The sequence below is a fragment of the Scardinius erythrophthalmus genome (genome assembly GCF_964197995.2).
Source record: "Scardinius erythrophthalmus genome assembly, chromosome: 7".
NCBI classification, from domain to species: domain Eukaryota; kingdom Metazoa; phylum Chordata; class Actinopteri; order Cypriniformes; family Leuciscidae; genus Scardinius; species Scardinius erythrophthalmus.
In genome coordinates this window covers 9296926-9310235 of record NC_138227.1, presented here as the reverse complement: position 1 = coordinate 9310235, position 13310 = coordinate 9296926, and the positions used below count along the sequence as shown (strand labels likewise).

The 13310-nt window shown below is 38.1% G+C and overlaps 1 long non-coding RNA gene across 1 annotated transcript; it reads right to left on the bottom strand.

Annotated features, from left to right (window-relative positions):
* Positions 1-3: 3 nt before the first annotated feature.
* On the bottom strand, positions 4-12866 carry LOC308693467. Its single transcript, XR_014030456.1, has 4 exons — positions 12743-12866; positions 12467-12568; positions 12281-12349; positions 4-908 (listed from the first exon to the last, which is right to left on the bottom strand). It is a non-coding gene; the product is annotated as an uncharacterized lncRNA (long non-coding RNA).
* Between the last annotated feature and the right edge of the window lie 444 nt (positions 12867-13310).

Below are 13310 nucleotides of genomic sequence, written 5' to 3'. Positions count from 1 at the left end.
TTATATAGTTACACATCTGTCTAGTTTTGTTTCCCCTTTTTCTGATATTCAGAGATGATTCAGACACACTTTGGCTTGTGTTGGGGACATTTAGTTTACAAAAGCATTTAAATGCTAGTCCTGCAAGAAAACGAAATGTTAGTTTGACTAATTAAAAAAATCTTCCACAATATTGTGTACAGAGTATCAGACATTGTCATTCACCACATGAAATTGAGATGCCATTTTTAGCTTTAAAGCCAGCCAACAGTTAGCATTTGAAGTCTCTTAATGTAATTTGTATTGATTTACATCAATTTAAAACACTAATGAAAACAACCATTAGAAACAACTAAATAACAGTGTTAAACTACAGGAGATCTGCTTACAGATCTTTTCGAGATTAGGTATATTGAACCCCTCAAATTCAGTGCCAAAAGTTTGTCTACAAATCAAGATTTGTTACATTTTCATGGAAACTCTGGGGCCAATTTTACTATATGTTTTCTAGGAAGAATATTTAGAAATTCTGAAACAATTATTAATTTGACATATGTTATTCAAAACTAAGGACATAATGAAGGCTATACTGTAATTTCCATGTCTCTCAAAATTACATCATGGCATTGAATCATATTGAGAAAATTGATAACTGAGCAAAAATACACATTCATCTTCATAAATAAATTCTAGATAAAGAAACTTGGCCTGGGAGGTCAATTGTACAGGTTACATTTCATTAGTATGTTTCATTAGTATTTCATTGTTTTTTAATTCTCATGACCAGTTGCAAAGATCCTTGATAATTTTTATTTTTCAGAAGCATGCCAGACACCCAGTTGTTGCTCACATTCTCCATCTAACGGATGTCCTTCCCCAAGATGTCTCCTTGATAAGGAATTCAAACATTCGGATAAAGTTTGTTTAATCTGCAATGAGAACAGTTAAAACGTTTAAGTGCAGAAATAGCTTGACAAAAAAAAAAAGAAGGTTGGATCATGATGGTGGGTGAACCCTTACGAAAAAGAAGTATATTTCAAGTTAATTTTATGAAGTAGCCTATACTTAAGGAAAGTTAAGGTATATTTTAAGTATACTTTATGTAGTAAGTATACTACTATCAATGTACTAGTAGTATACTTGTAATACTGCTTGGGACTAAATTGGCCCACTTTTTATTATATAAAAGTACGTTTAAGTGTACTGTAAGTATAACTGTAGTAAACTAGTTCACAACTACATTTCTCATTTTTACTGCATCTGTACTACAAGTGAACTTAAAAGTATAATAATAGTTTACTATTTTAATACTAGTCGTGTCTTTTTTAGTTTATGAAAGTGCACTTTGAAGTATACTATTAGTAAACTACTAGTTTAGTAGTTTTATACCGTACTTGTAAGTTTTATTTAAGTGAACATAACATCATACTTGTGCAAAAATAATATATAGGCTAAATAGCAAACTATGTTCCTATTTAGATATGTACATTTAACTGTACTTTAACTATTTGCATGTTAAAACATTTGATTATAGTTTCATGCATCCTTTTTTATTAACACTTGAATGGGGGTACGTTTAATTAATCTGCAATGAGAACACTTAAAACACATTTCAAGCTACCGCCATGTGGTTTAAATCCCTATTCAAATCGACTTTCTGAAAATTTGTTCTGATCGGATTTTCGCGTGTTTCATTTATTTATTTTATTTTTTCGCATGGTTTATGTGACTTTCAGTTCCTGTGAAAAACTGTTCCAGTGGGTGGAGTAAACATGAATATTCATGATATTTCCCCTGTCGTGGGCGTGGCCTTGAGACAACATCTCAGGTTACCCATGTAACCTACTCAGACACTGCGTTGAAATGACAACACTTTGGGGAATCCCTTCAGCATCAGCGCTCCTGAAGTCACATGTGCAACTTAGTCCAATCCTGATTGGTGCAACGTCATCCCATGACGTATGCTGGCAGAATGCGGAAGTTATAAAGGAGCCGGCGTCACAGCTGCTGTCAGCCTTCTGATCGGCTGAAGCAAGCCGCTCTCAGGTGTGCGGGAAGCATGGCAGAGGGACGCAGCATCATGGTTACATGGGTAACCTGAGGGAACTCACACTGTGTAAAAATGACAACACTTTGGGGAACGATATGCCCACTTCGCCATGCTGACGAAAGTCTGTCCTGGTGTGAAATGAGGCAGAACTCAGGACATGATTGCTTGAGACCCCGGGGTCGCCGGAACTCCCGGGAGCAGAGCAATCGGGGGAAATGGCATCCAGACCCAGAGGGGCTGGATAAGTGAGGGAAAACCAGGGGGGACAATGCAAGTTCTCTTGTGACGCAAACAGGTACACGTCCACGGCCTGGCCAAACTTCCTCCAGATTAACTGCACCATCTCAGGGTGCAGTCTTCATTCCCCCGGCCTCAGCCCCTGCCTCAACAGGATGTCTGCTGCCACATTTAGATGGCCTGGTAAATAAAGATTGCTCTCAGCGAGACAATCCTCCCTTAGGCCCATAAGAGAATCTGATGCACCAGTTTGCACAGAGGGCAGACCCCCTTGATGGTTTATATACGAGACCACCTGTTCTGTTCTGTATTTTCTGTTCTTACCAGAACATGATGGCCTCTGATGTCTGGGAGAAAGTGCCTTAAGGCTAGCAGTACCGCTAACATGACTAGACAGTTTATGTGCCAGGATAGATGATGTTCCTTCCACAGACCCTGGGTTGAGCGGTCCTCCATCACTGCCCCCCACCCTGTGCAGGACGCATCTGTCGACAATATCTTGAGCTGACATGATGCTCCTAACACAGGACCTTGGGCTAAGAACCCAGCTTTCTTCCACATGGCCAAGGAAAGAAGGCACCTGCGTGTAACCTTGATCATGCGAAAAGGGTTGCCCCTCGGGGAGAACCCCTTGGTTCTGAGCCACCACTGTAGCTGTCTCATGTGCAGCAGGCCAAAAGGTATCACGTTGGATGCTACTGTCATGAGCCCTAACAGTCTCTGGAACTGTTTTACAGTGATGTGTTGGCCTAGCTTTATTCTGGACGCCATGGCCAGAATCGACTCGATACGTGCAGGAGACAATTGTGCCCGCATCATGACCGAGTCCCACACTACTCCTAAATATGTCATCCTTTGGACTGGAGTGAGCACGCTCTTTTTCGTGTTGAGCCTCAGCCCCAAGCACCTCATGTGGTCGAGCACGACATCCCATGGTGACAGCCCTGAGTCATTTCCTGAGACTGAGCTAGTATCGAACAGTCGTCTATATAGTTGAGAACTCTTATACCCTGCAGTCTGAGTGGCGCCAGGGCTGCGTCCATGAATTTCATGAAGGTGCGTGGGGATAATGCCAAACGGAACAACCCGATATTGGTACGTTTTGCCCCCGAAAGCAAACCTCAGGAACTTCCTGTGTTCCAGTAGGATGGAGATATGGAAATATGCATCTTTTAGATTTAGATTTAGAACTTGATTTGGCTCACGAAAATGGGAATCGTTAGCATCTTAAACTTGATTCTCCTCAGAGATTGGTTCAAGTGTCGAAGATCTATAATGGGACGTAACCCTCCATCCTTTTTTGGAACTATAAAATACCGGCTGTAGAATCCCGTGTTTCTCTCTGCGGGAAGAATGAGATCAATGGCCTCCTTCGCCAGAAGAGACTGAACTTCCTGCTCCATGACCTGCATGCGTTCGGGGGCTACCACTGTTTCGAGAATTCCCTTGAATTTCGAGATACTTAGTAGATTGTCCTCACTCAATGGCTGGCTGTTGTCACGTTGTGTTCCTTTTTCCTCTTTCATGTATGTCATGTGATCCCTTGTCCAAGTCATGTGATCCTGCCATGTGTTCCCTTGTCTGATGTGTCATGTTGTCATTGGTTCAGTGTTGGCGCTTAATGTAACACTATCTAGTGTAAATGATAAATCACGTTTGAGATTTGTGCTGGCTACTGTATACAGGCCACCAGGGCACCATACAGACTTTATCAAAGAATTTGCTGACTTTATATCAGAGTTAGTACTGGCTGCAGATAAAGTCCTAATTGTTGGTGATTTTAATATACATGTAGATAACGAAAAAAATGCATTGGGATTGGCATTTAAAGGGGTCATGTACTGGCTTTTTAATTTTTTTTATATTGTTGTCTGAGGTCAACTTATAACGTTCGCTTGGTTTTTACATTCAAAAACATCCAAATGAATAAGTAATAGGTTATTTTCTACCCTGGTTTTGAGCTTAGCTCCTGAAACGCTCGGTTTTTATGGGTGTGCCGCATTGAAGTAAACGCCCACTGTTATGATTGGATAACAGTTTTGCATATTATAATGAGTTTCATGTAATGCGCAAATTGGTCGGCGGGGCTGAACAGGCAGTGTAGGCGTAGGCGTTGATCTTCTTCTGCGGAGGAGGTGTTTGATACCCTTTGACATCATAGAGACCCACTTTGTCGTTCGCTGTGCCTGGTGTCAATAAAAGCTTTTACTGGACTAACAAGGAAGTTTTCAGTTCTGAAACTTACAGGATATTCTTATAGTATGATGACCTCTTATATGTCAAAAGCTCATTGAAAATTAGATTTCTCAGTTCATCACCCCTTTAAAGACATTCTGAACTCTATTGGAGTTAGACAACACGTGTCAGGACCTACTCATTGTCGTAATCATATCTAATATTATCACATGGAATCAATGTTGATACCGTTGAAATTCTGCAGCAGAGCGATGACATCTCAGATCATTATCTAGTCTTGTGTATACTTAATTTAGCCAAGGCTGCAAAGCCGACTCTGCAGGCCCGGAGTGGGTAATCGGGAGAATCGGGAGAATTCCCGGTGGGCCACTTCACTTTTGGGCCGGTCGAGGAATTATTATTTTTTTTTTTACATTTCAATGTCACGTTAGTTACATAGGCTACACACGTTTCGCATTCGACACCGCAGCGCGCAGCCTCTGCATGGGTTGTACCATGTGAGGGAGTTCTCCCCTCCCCTCCTATAGAGTTGGTTGGATCCATAGTCCGTCTTTTCCAAAATGTTTTCTCAGGTAGGCTACCGCGGCACCGCCGGCGCCTATCGATAGCTGGGCCGGCCCTACCGTAACGCGTCAGGGAGGATGGATGGGAGGAAGAGGCCAGGAGGTATGGAAGCTTGTTTTAAGCCACAGAATAAAACATTTTAAAAGATAATTGCGACTTTTTATCTCACAATTGCGAGTTTACATCTCGCAATTCTGACTTTATTTCTCAGAATTGCGAGATATAAAGTCAAAATTGCGTGAAATAAAGTCGCAATTGCGTGTTATAAAGTCAGAATTGCGAGATATAAAGTCAGAATTGCGTGATATAAAGTCGCAATTGTGTGTTATAAAGTCAGAATTGCGAGATATAAATTCAGAATTGTGTGAAATAAAGTCGCAATTGCTTCTTATAAAGTCAGAATTGCAAGATATAAAGCCAGAACTGTGTGAAATAAAGTCGCAATTGCTGATTAAGTCAGAACTGCAAGATATATAGGCTAGTCAGAATTGTGTGATATAAAGTCGCAATTGTGTGTTATAAATTCAGAATTGTGTGAAATAAAGTCGCAATTGCTTATAAAGTCAGAATTGCAAGATAGTCAGAATTGTGTGAAATAAAGTCACAATTGTGTGTTATAAATTCAGAATTGTGTGAAATAAAGTCGCAATTGTGTGTTATAAATTCAGAATTGTGTGAAATAAAGTCGCAATTGCTTATAAAGTCAGAACTGCAAGATATATAGTCAGAATTGTGTGATATAAAGTCGCAATTGTGTGTTATAAATTCAGAATTGTGTGAAATAAAGTTGCAATTGCTTATAAAGTCAGAACTGCAAGATATATAGTCAGAATTGTGTGAAATAAAGTCGCAATTGTGTGTTATAAATTCAGAATTGTGTGAAATAAAGTCGCAATTGCTTATAAAGTCAGAACTGCAAGATATATAGTCAGAATTGTGTGATATAAAGTCGCAATTGTGTGTTATAAATTCAGAATTGTGTGAAATAAAGTTGCAATTGCTTATAAAGTCAGAACTGCAAGATATATAGTCAGAATTGTGTGAAATAAAGTCGCAATTGCGTGTTATAAAGTCAGAATTTCGAGATATAAAGTCAGAATTGTGTGATAAAGTCGCTATTGTGTGTTATAAAGTCAGAATTGCGGGATATAAAGTCAGAATTGTGTGAAATAAAGTCGCAATTGCTTATAAAGTCAGAACTGCAAGATATATATAGTCAGAATTGTGTGATATAAAGTCGCAATTGTGTGTTATAAATTCAGAATTGTGTGAAATAAAGTCGCAATTGCTTATAAAGTCAGAACTGCAAGATAGTCAGAATTGTGTGCTAAAGTCGCAATTGTGTGTTATAAAGTCAGAATTGTGTGAAATAAAGTCGCAATTGCTTCTTATAAAGTCAGAATTGCAAGATATAAATTCAGGACTGCGTGAAATAAAGTTGCAGTTGCTTATAAAGTCAGAACTGCAAGATATAGAGTCAGAATTGTGATATAAAGTCGCGTTATAAAGTCAGAATTGCGAAATATAAAGTCAGAATTGTGTGAAATAAAGTCGTAATTGCTTCTTATAAAGTCTAAGTGAATTATTATTTAACTTTTACATTATTTGTTAACCCATGGTATTAATACAAACTACACAATAGTAAGAGCTGAACTGTTGCTTCATTTATCCAATTTAGAAAAAGTGCTAATTTGGAATTCCACCATGGAAAAAGTGGGCCGGTCTTGGGCCTGAAACTCCCGGGCTGAAAAGTGGCTCCACTCCGGCCCTGCGACTCTGTGTTACAAATATGTTAGACCTATCACTTCTGCCACTAAAGATTACTTTAATAATAATCTTCCTGATCAGTCTCATAATCTCAGCATCCCAGATAGCTTAGAAGAACTCAAAGACAGAAACTTTTTACTTTCTCTTTTCCAGCACTTTGGACACGTTTGCTCCGTTGTGCTTAAAGAAGATTAAAGGAAATAGTCCAATGCCGTGGTACAACGAGCACACTCAGGCCCTCAAGAGAGCAGCCAGAAAAATGGAGCGCAACTGGAAGAAAACAAAACTAGAGGTATTTCACATTTCATGGAAAGAGAGCACGATTGCATACAGAGAGGCCTTAAAACTGCTCGATTTTCTTATTTTTCAACCCTGTTAGAAGAAATTACAGCAGTAATGACTTTATGAACTTCTTCACTTACAAGATTGATAATATCAGGGAGAAAATTATAACTATGCAACCGTCAACTACAGTATTGCATCAGGCAGTGCACTGTAGTCTCCTTGAAAAAAAATTTGATTCATTTATTGCTATAGGAGAGGAAGAATTTACTAAACTCGTTAAATCATCTAAATCGACATAATGTATGTTAGACCCTATACCGACTAAGCTACTGAAAGAGATGCTTCCAGAGATCATAGATCGTCTTATCATTAATTAATCTTTGTCATTAGGATACGTAAAAACTTTTAAGCTGACTATGATTAAACCGCTTGTTAAAAAAACGCAACTTGATCCTACAGAATTAGTCAATTACAGGCCGATCTCGAATCTCGAATTTCTGTCTAAGATACTAGAAAAAGCAGTATCCTCACAACTATTTTCCTTTTTAGAAAGAAATTAAATCTGCAAGGATTTCCAGTCAGGATTTAGACCTTATCGTACTACTGAGACAGCTCTCATTAGAGTCACAAATGATTTGCTCTTATTATCCGATCGTGGTTGTATCTCTCTATTAGTGTTACTCGATCTTTGTGCTGCATTTGATACTATCAACCACAACTTATTTTAAATAGACTCGAAAATTATGTTGGCATTAGTGGAATTGCATTAGCATGGTTTAAGGGAAGACACCCCAGGTGAATAGGGGAAAAAAATTAACTAATAGATATCAGCATGAAACTTCCCCAGTTGATTACTGACATAAATCTGAACATTGGATAAAGCCAGATTAAAAATTCTTGTTTAATTTTGTTGACATATTAGAGTCAAAGGTTTTTACAGAGGGAATTTTGGAATCACTCCATTAATCAGAAAAAAACTGTCAACAGCCATAAAAAAATAAATTTTCGCCGCGTTTTTCTGTATAAAATGTTGTATAAATCAGAATCTGAATGATATATGAACAAACCCCTCTGTAAAAACCGTAAGAATATAGATAGGAATACAACTGGAAAGTTTGGTGTATTTAAGTGCTGCTGAAGTGGAGATTTCTGGCTCAGAATCATTTTGAGAAAACGGCCTTTAAAATTGACATCAGCCAATGAGATTTCGCTTTTAGAGTTAAATTCCCCATTGTACTTTCACAATTGGTTGCTGATAAAAAAAGGAAAACATTGTACAGGAGAGAGAGAGCTTTCCAACGGTATATGTGATGACAGGGTGCAGACAGCGATTGTGGAGCAGCGGGATGATTTAGAACGCCAACTTTTGTTGAATTTAGGAGAAATCTACAGATGCAAATAGACAAAGTGTAGTAAAATAAAGACCTAAATGTGTATTTTGGACTTTTTTTCATTACAAGTCTGAAAGAGCTATTCACTCTGTACATGCTACCCTTAGGATATATCATTAGGAAGCATGGAATTAGTTTTCACTGTTATGCTGATGATACTCAGCTCTATATTTCTTCACGCCCTGACGAAACTTACAAAATTAAAAAAACAATTTACAAAATTAACGGAATGCATAGCTGATATAAAAAACTGGATGACTAGTAATTTACTACTACTTAATTCTGAAAAAACAGAGATTCTAATTATTGGACAATAAACGTCCTCACATAATAACCTAGAATACTGTCTAACACTTGATGGCTGCTCTGTCAAGTCTTCGTCGTCGGTTAGGAACCTGGGTGTGCTCTTTGATACCAATCTTTCATTTGAAAGCCACGTGTCTAGTATCTGTAAAACCGCATTTTTCCATCTTAAAATATATCTAAATTATGTCATATGCTCTCAATGACAAATGCGGAACAATTAGTTCATGCTTTTGTGACATCAAGGCTAGATTTTTGTAATACTATTATGGGTGGATGCCCTGCACGCTTAATAAATAAATTACAGCTGGTCCAAAACGCAGCAGCTCGAGTTCTTACCAGAACCAGGAAGTATGACCATATTAGACCGGTTCTGTCAACACTGCATTGGCTCCCTATTAAACATTGTATACATTTTAAAATATTGCTGATTACAAAGCACTAAATGGTTTAGCTCCGCAGTACTTGAGTGAGCTCTTAACGCATTATAGTCCTTCACGTCTATTGCGATCTCAAAATTCCGGCCAGTTGATAATACCTAGAATATCAAAATCGACTGCTGGCGGAAGATCCTTCTCCTATTTAGCACCAAAACTTTGGAACAGTCTTCCTAACATTGTCCGGGAAGCAGACACACTCTGTCAGTTCAAATCTAGACTAAAAACACATCTCTTTGACCTAGCATACACATAACACATTATAGACTTCTATAATTCAGTGTTAGGCTGCATAGATTAGGTCAGCCGGAACCGGGAACACTTCCCATAAATCCTGATGTATTCTTTACATCATAAGAAGGATGGCGTCTACGTTAATATTAGTCTCTCTGTTTATCCCGAGGATTACAGCAGTCCGCCGGATCCAGGCTGTATCCATATCCATGCGCCCGGACACGACGACAACGCAGTCCTGAAATGTCAACTAGGCTCTCCCCTGTGAAGGCCTCCTTCCCTTACCTTTTACCTCTGTACAGATAAAACATTGTCGAGTCCCCACGTGGCTACACGGACGCGATAAATAATTCTGTATTATACATTTTTAAGGCCAGACAAGTAGTTTGTTGAGGGTTGATTTGTAAAAAAGGACTACACGTCTGCGCACATATATATAAAAACGTGCATACCTATGGACTGAACACGTGATGCGCATGTGTGCGATGTCGATTTTTGCGCAGAGGTTTGCGTAGAGGTTGCGTAGATTAGCGCAGAGATAACTGATAATCTTTTGCCCCTTGGAACCGATTTCCAGAAGTGTGTTCTCGAGCCACCAGGCACTGTTTTGTGCAGATGGGCGGCCAGAGCGCATTGAGGGTTTTCTGTTAGAACGGTGTCGTGTTAGCGGCCACCAAGTTAAAAAACTAATGATCTTCGCAACAGAAGTGAATCATTCAATCAAAACTAACTTTAGCTGGACAATAACTTTATCCTAGAGGTGCTGTAAAGCCAAAACAATCTCTCTTACTGTAATTTCCTATTATCACTGTAAAGCTGCTTTGAAACTATTCATATTGTTAAAGCGCTATATAAATGAAGGTGACTTGACTTGACACTTTAATATCACTAATCAAGCATGTAATTAGTCCCTACACACGTATACTAAGTATACTTGAAGTTGTTCCAATTTAGCACACAGAAATACACTAAATACTACAATTTAATTACAAGTTAATATACTTAATACTAAATTAGTTGATCCAAAATAGCACACTTCAAGTTAACTAATCATTAACACACTTGAAGTAGGCTATACTGAATTGGTCTGGCTACAAGTATACTTACCAGGGAAACCTTAAAGAAAATTGTGACAGATACAAGTAAATGTGCATTTACTTGTGTTACTTTAATTATAAAAACAGAAAAACGAGTAGTTTGGTGTTGATAAAGGAAACTTGAGCCTTACTGACATGTGGAGGCTGGGAAACACTGGCTATAGCCTACAAAATAAATTAGGAAATTAAGAATGACACAAATACTCACATCAGCCTAGCTTACATTTTATTAGGGCACAGATACATCAATCAAGTAAAACAGCTCAGATGATTTATATTTCACAAACTATAGATTGTTTTGAAAATGTTGCAATTAATGCTTAACATTGAAACTTCAATACCTTTTCAAAATAATCCATTAAACGAGTTGCGATTTGAGGAGCGAGCACTAATATTGTCTCCAGGCCACGCCCACAACAGGGGGAATATCATGAATATTAATGTATACTCCACCCACTGGTTTTTATCAGGAACTGAATATTACACAACACCGGTGGAGACAACAGCGCGGGAAAAATCTGTCCATACTAGCCTCCGGCTACACATTTCCATGTTGTAAAATTTAAACAAGACAACACCTCCATGTTGCGGTTGTTGTTGTTGTTTTTGGCATACTACTGGCGCTTTTGACATTTCGTCTACATCGAACGCACATGGTACCCTTTAGCGTCAATATGACACGCACAGAGCTTTGTTCGGTTATGGGTAGGTTTAGGTCTGGGGTAGGGTTAGGGTTAGATCGCTAGGAGGCGCCTTCTGGCCCATATCTATCTGCGTCTCATATTGACGCTAAAGGGTGCCATGTGCGTTCGATGTAGACGAAATGTCAAAAGCGTCAGTATTTGACGCCTTGGGATGAGAACAGATCAGATTCCAATCGGATACACAAATAATCGGATTTGGACTGACAGTGTGAACGTAGCCACAGAGTACGTCCAGATCGGTTTCAGAACAATGATCAAAACACTGATAGAGTAGATCGAGTCCATCAACGCACCCAAAGCTTCACAGTTGTTTCCTCTTCATGGATTCGTAATTTCATTTGGTAACGTTAGGCAGTTTTGATGTATATGATGTTTTGATTTTTGGTGATCGTGTTGTTTTACATTTGCATAAGCAAATCTTTTATCACTTGTTTCTACTTCTTCACCAGTGTTTTGATCAGGAGATTCTGTACTCTTTCAGAAAATGGATGCGTAATAGCGCCCCCTACTGTATAACAGTGAAAACATGGATAACCAGAAAATGTTGTCAATGGCGGGAAAGAATAAATTAGATTTGAAATACATTCCTATGTACACAATCAGTGGACTAGCCTACACAAAAAATCATATCGGTTTTCTTTCTAAATCACTATTTTCATACAATGTAAGTTTATAAGACAGTATGTAAAACTATGTGCAAAAAAAGTATCCAATAGGCTACTGAATCAAAAGATTAAAGACAACTACAAGCCAAGTATACTTATAATACTTAGTTATAGTTTTAAGTATATCTCGATCAAAAGATTGAGTACAAGTATAGGCCAAATATACTTAAACCTTTTAGTCAGTATAAGCCAAGTATACTTAAGTGCAATTTTAAGTGAGATGTACTGTATATTTCAGAGAAGTACATAAAAGTAGACTGAAAGTATACTTTCTAATTTTTAGTTTAAAAGGAGTATACCAATAGCACACTTGAATAAACATTTTCGTAAGGGAAGAAAGTCTTTGTCCCCAATATGTGACTGTGAAGTACCTTCTCTGTTTCTCTGAGCATCGAACAGGACATGGATCCGCGACAGTCAACACAAGAAACTTGAGGACGCTTGAGAAAAATACTCTGTGTGAAACTGTGAGCTTTTAAAAATAAGTGTATTCTACAATGACTCCTGTAGGCATTTAGACAATCAAGATCCTTCTGTAAGAGTGAGTAGCTACTTACTGCCTTATCTTGGATTTTACAGTCTTTCCGATGAACACTCGGTGTCGTCTTGTCACATGAGGTAGATCTTAATAAAACATGAAGCATACGCTTGTCCTTATTCTGTTGGGGGAAGATACAGGTAAACCATAAAGATGACAACCATACATGTACAGTAGTAGATGTTTAAATATTTTTTTTTATCAAGAACTTAAAGGCAGATGCACAGAAAACAAACAAACAGACAAATTACAGTAAAATTATAATGTTTAATAACATTTGAATTAAATAACTTACAGCTTTTAAAATTAAGGCAAAATCGATGTGTTTGCTTCCATATTTCTCATTTGCTAATTTTATTGCCTTGTCAATAATATCTTTCTCCTGTTGGCTTAGTTGATGATATTCTTTGTTTCCCTCTGTTGACTCCAGCAGGACTAGAGCGTTCAGCAGTAACAGTAATCCTCTCATCTTGCACAGTTCTGTGCTGTTTGCCTGATCTTAGTCAGAACCAGTAACATCTACACAGACCACAAACTGCTGTGATTGGTCAGCTTTGTAACCAGAGGCCCTCCCCACACTCTTAGAGGAAATGTGCAGGAAAATTAACAAAAAAGTATCACTCAATTTTACACATTTTGTGTCAATATTAACTAAAAATGTGTAGAAAAACTATATATATATTTTATACATATTTGTGTAGTTTAAAAATTAACACAACTTGGGAATTTAACCACATCATTTAGCCTCTGACTACGAGATTTGAGGCCATTATCAAATAGCATAAACTGATATTTTTCATTATTTCACAAAGACACGTCACATCTGCTCCATTGTGATCACATACTTTAAACAGCTTCATTGA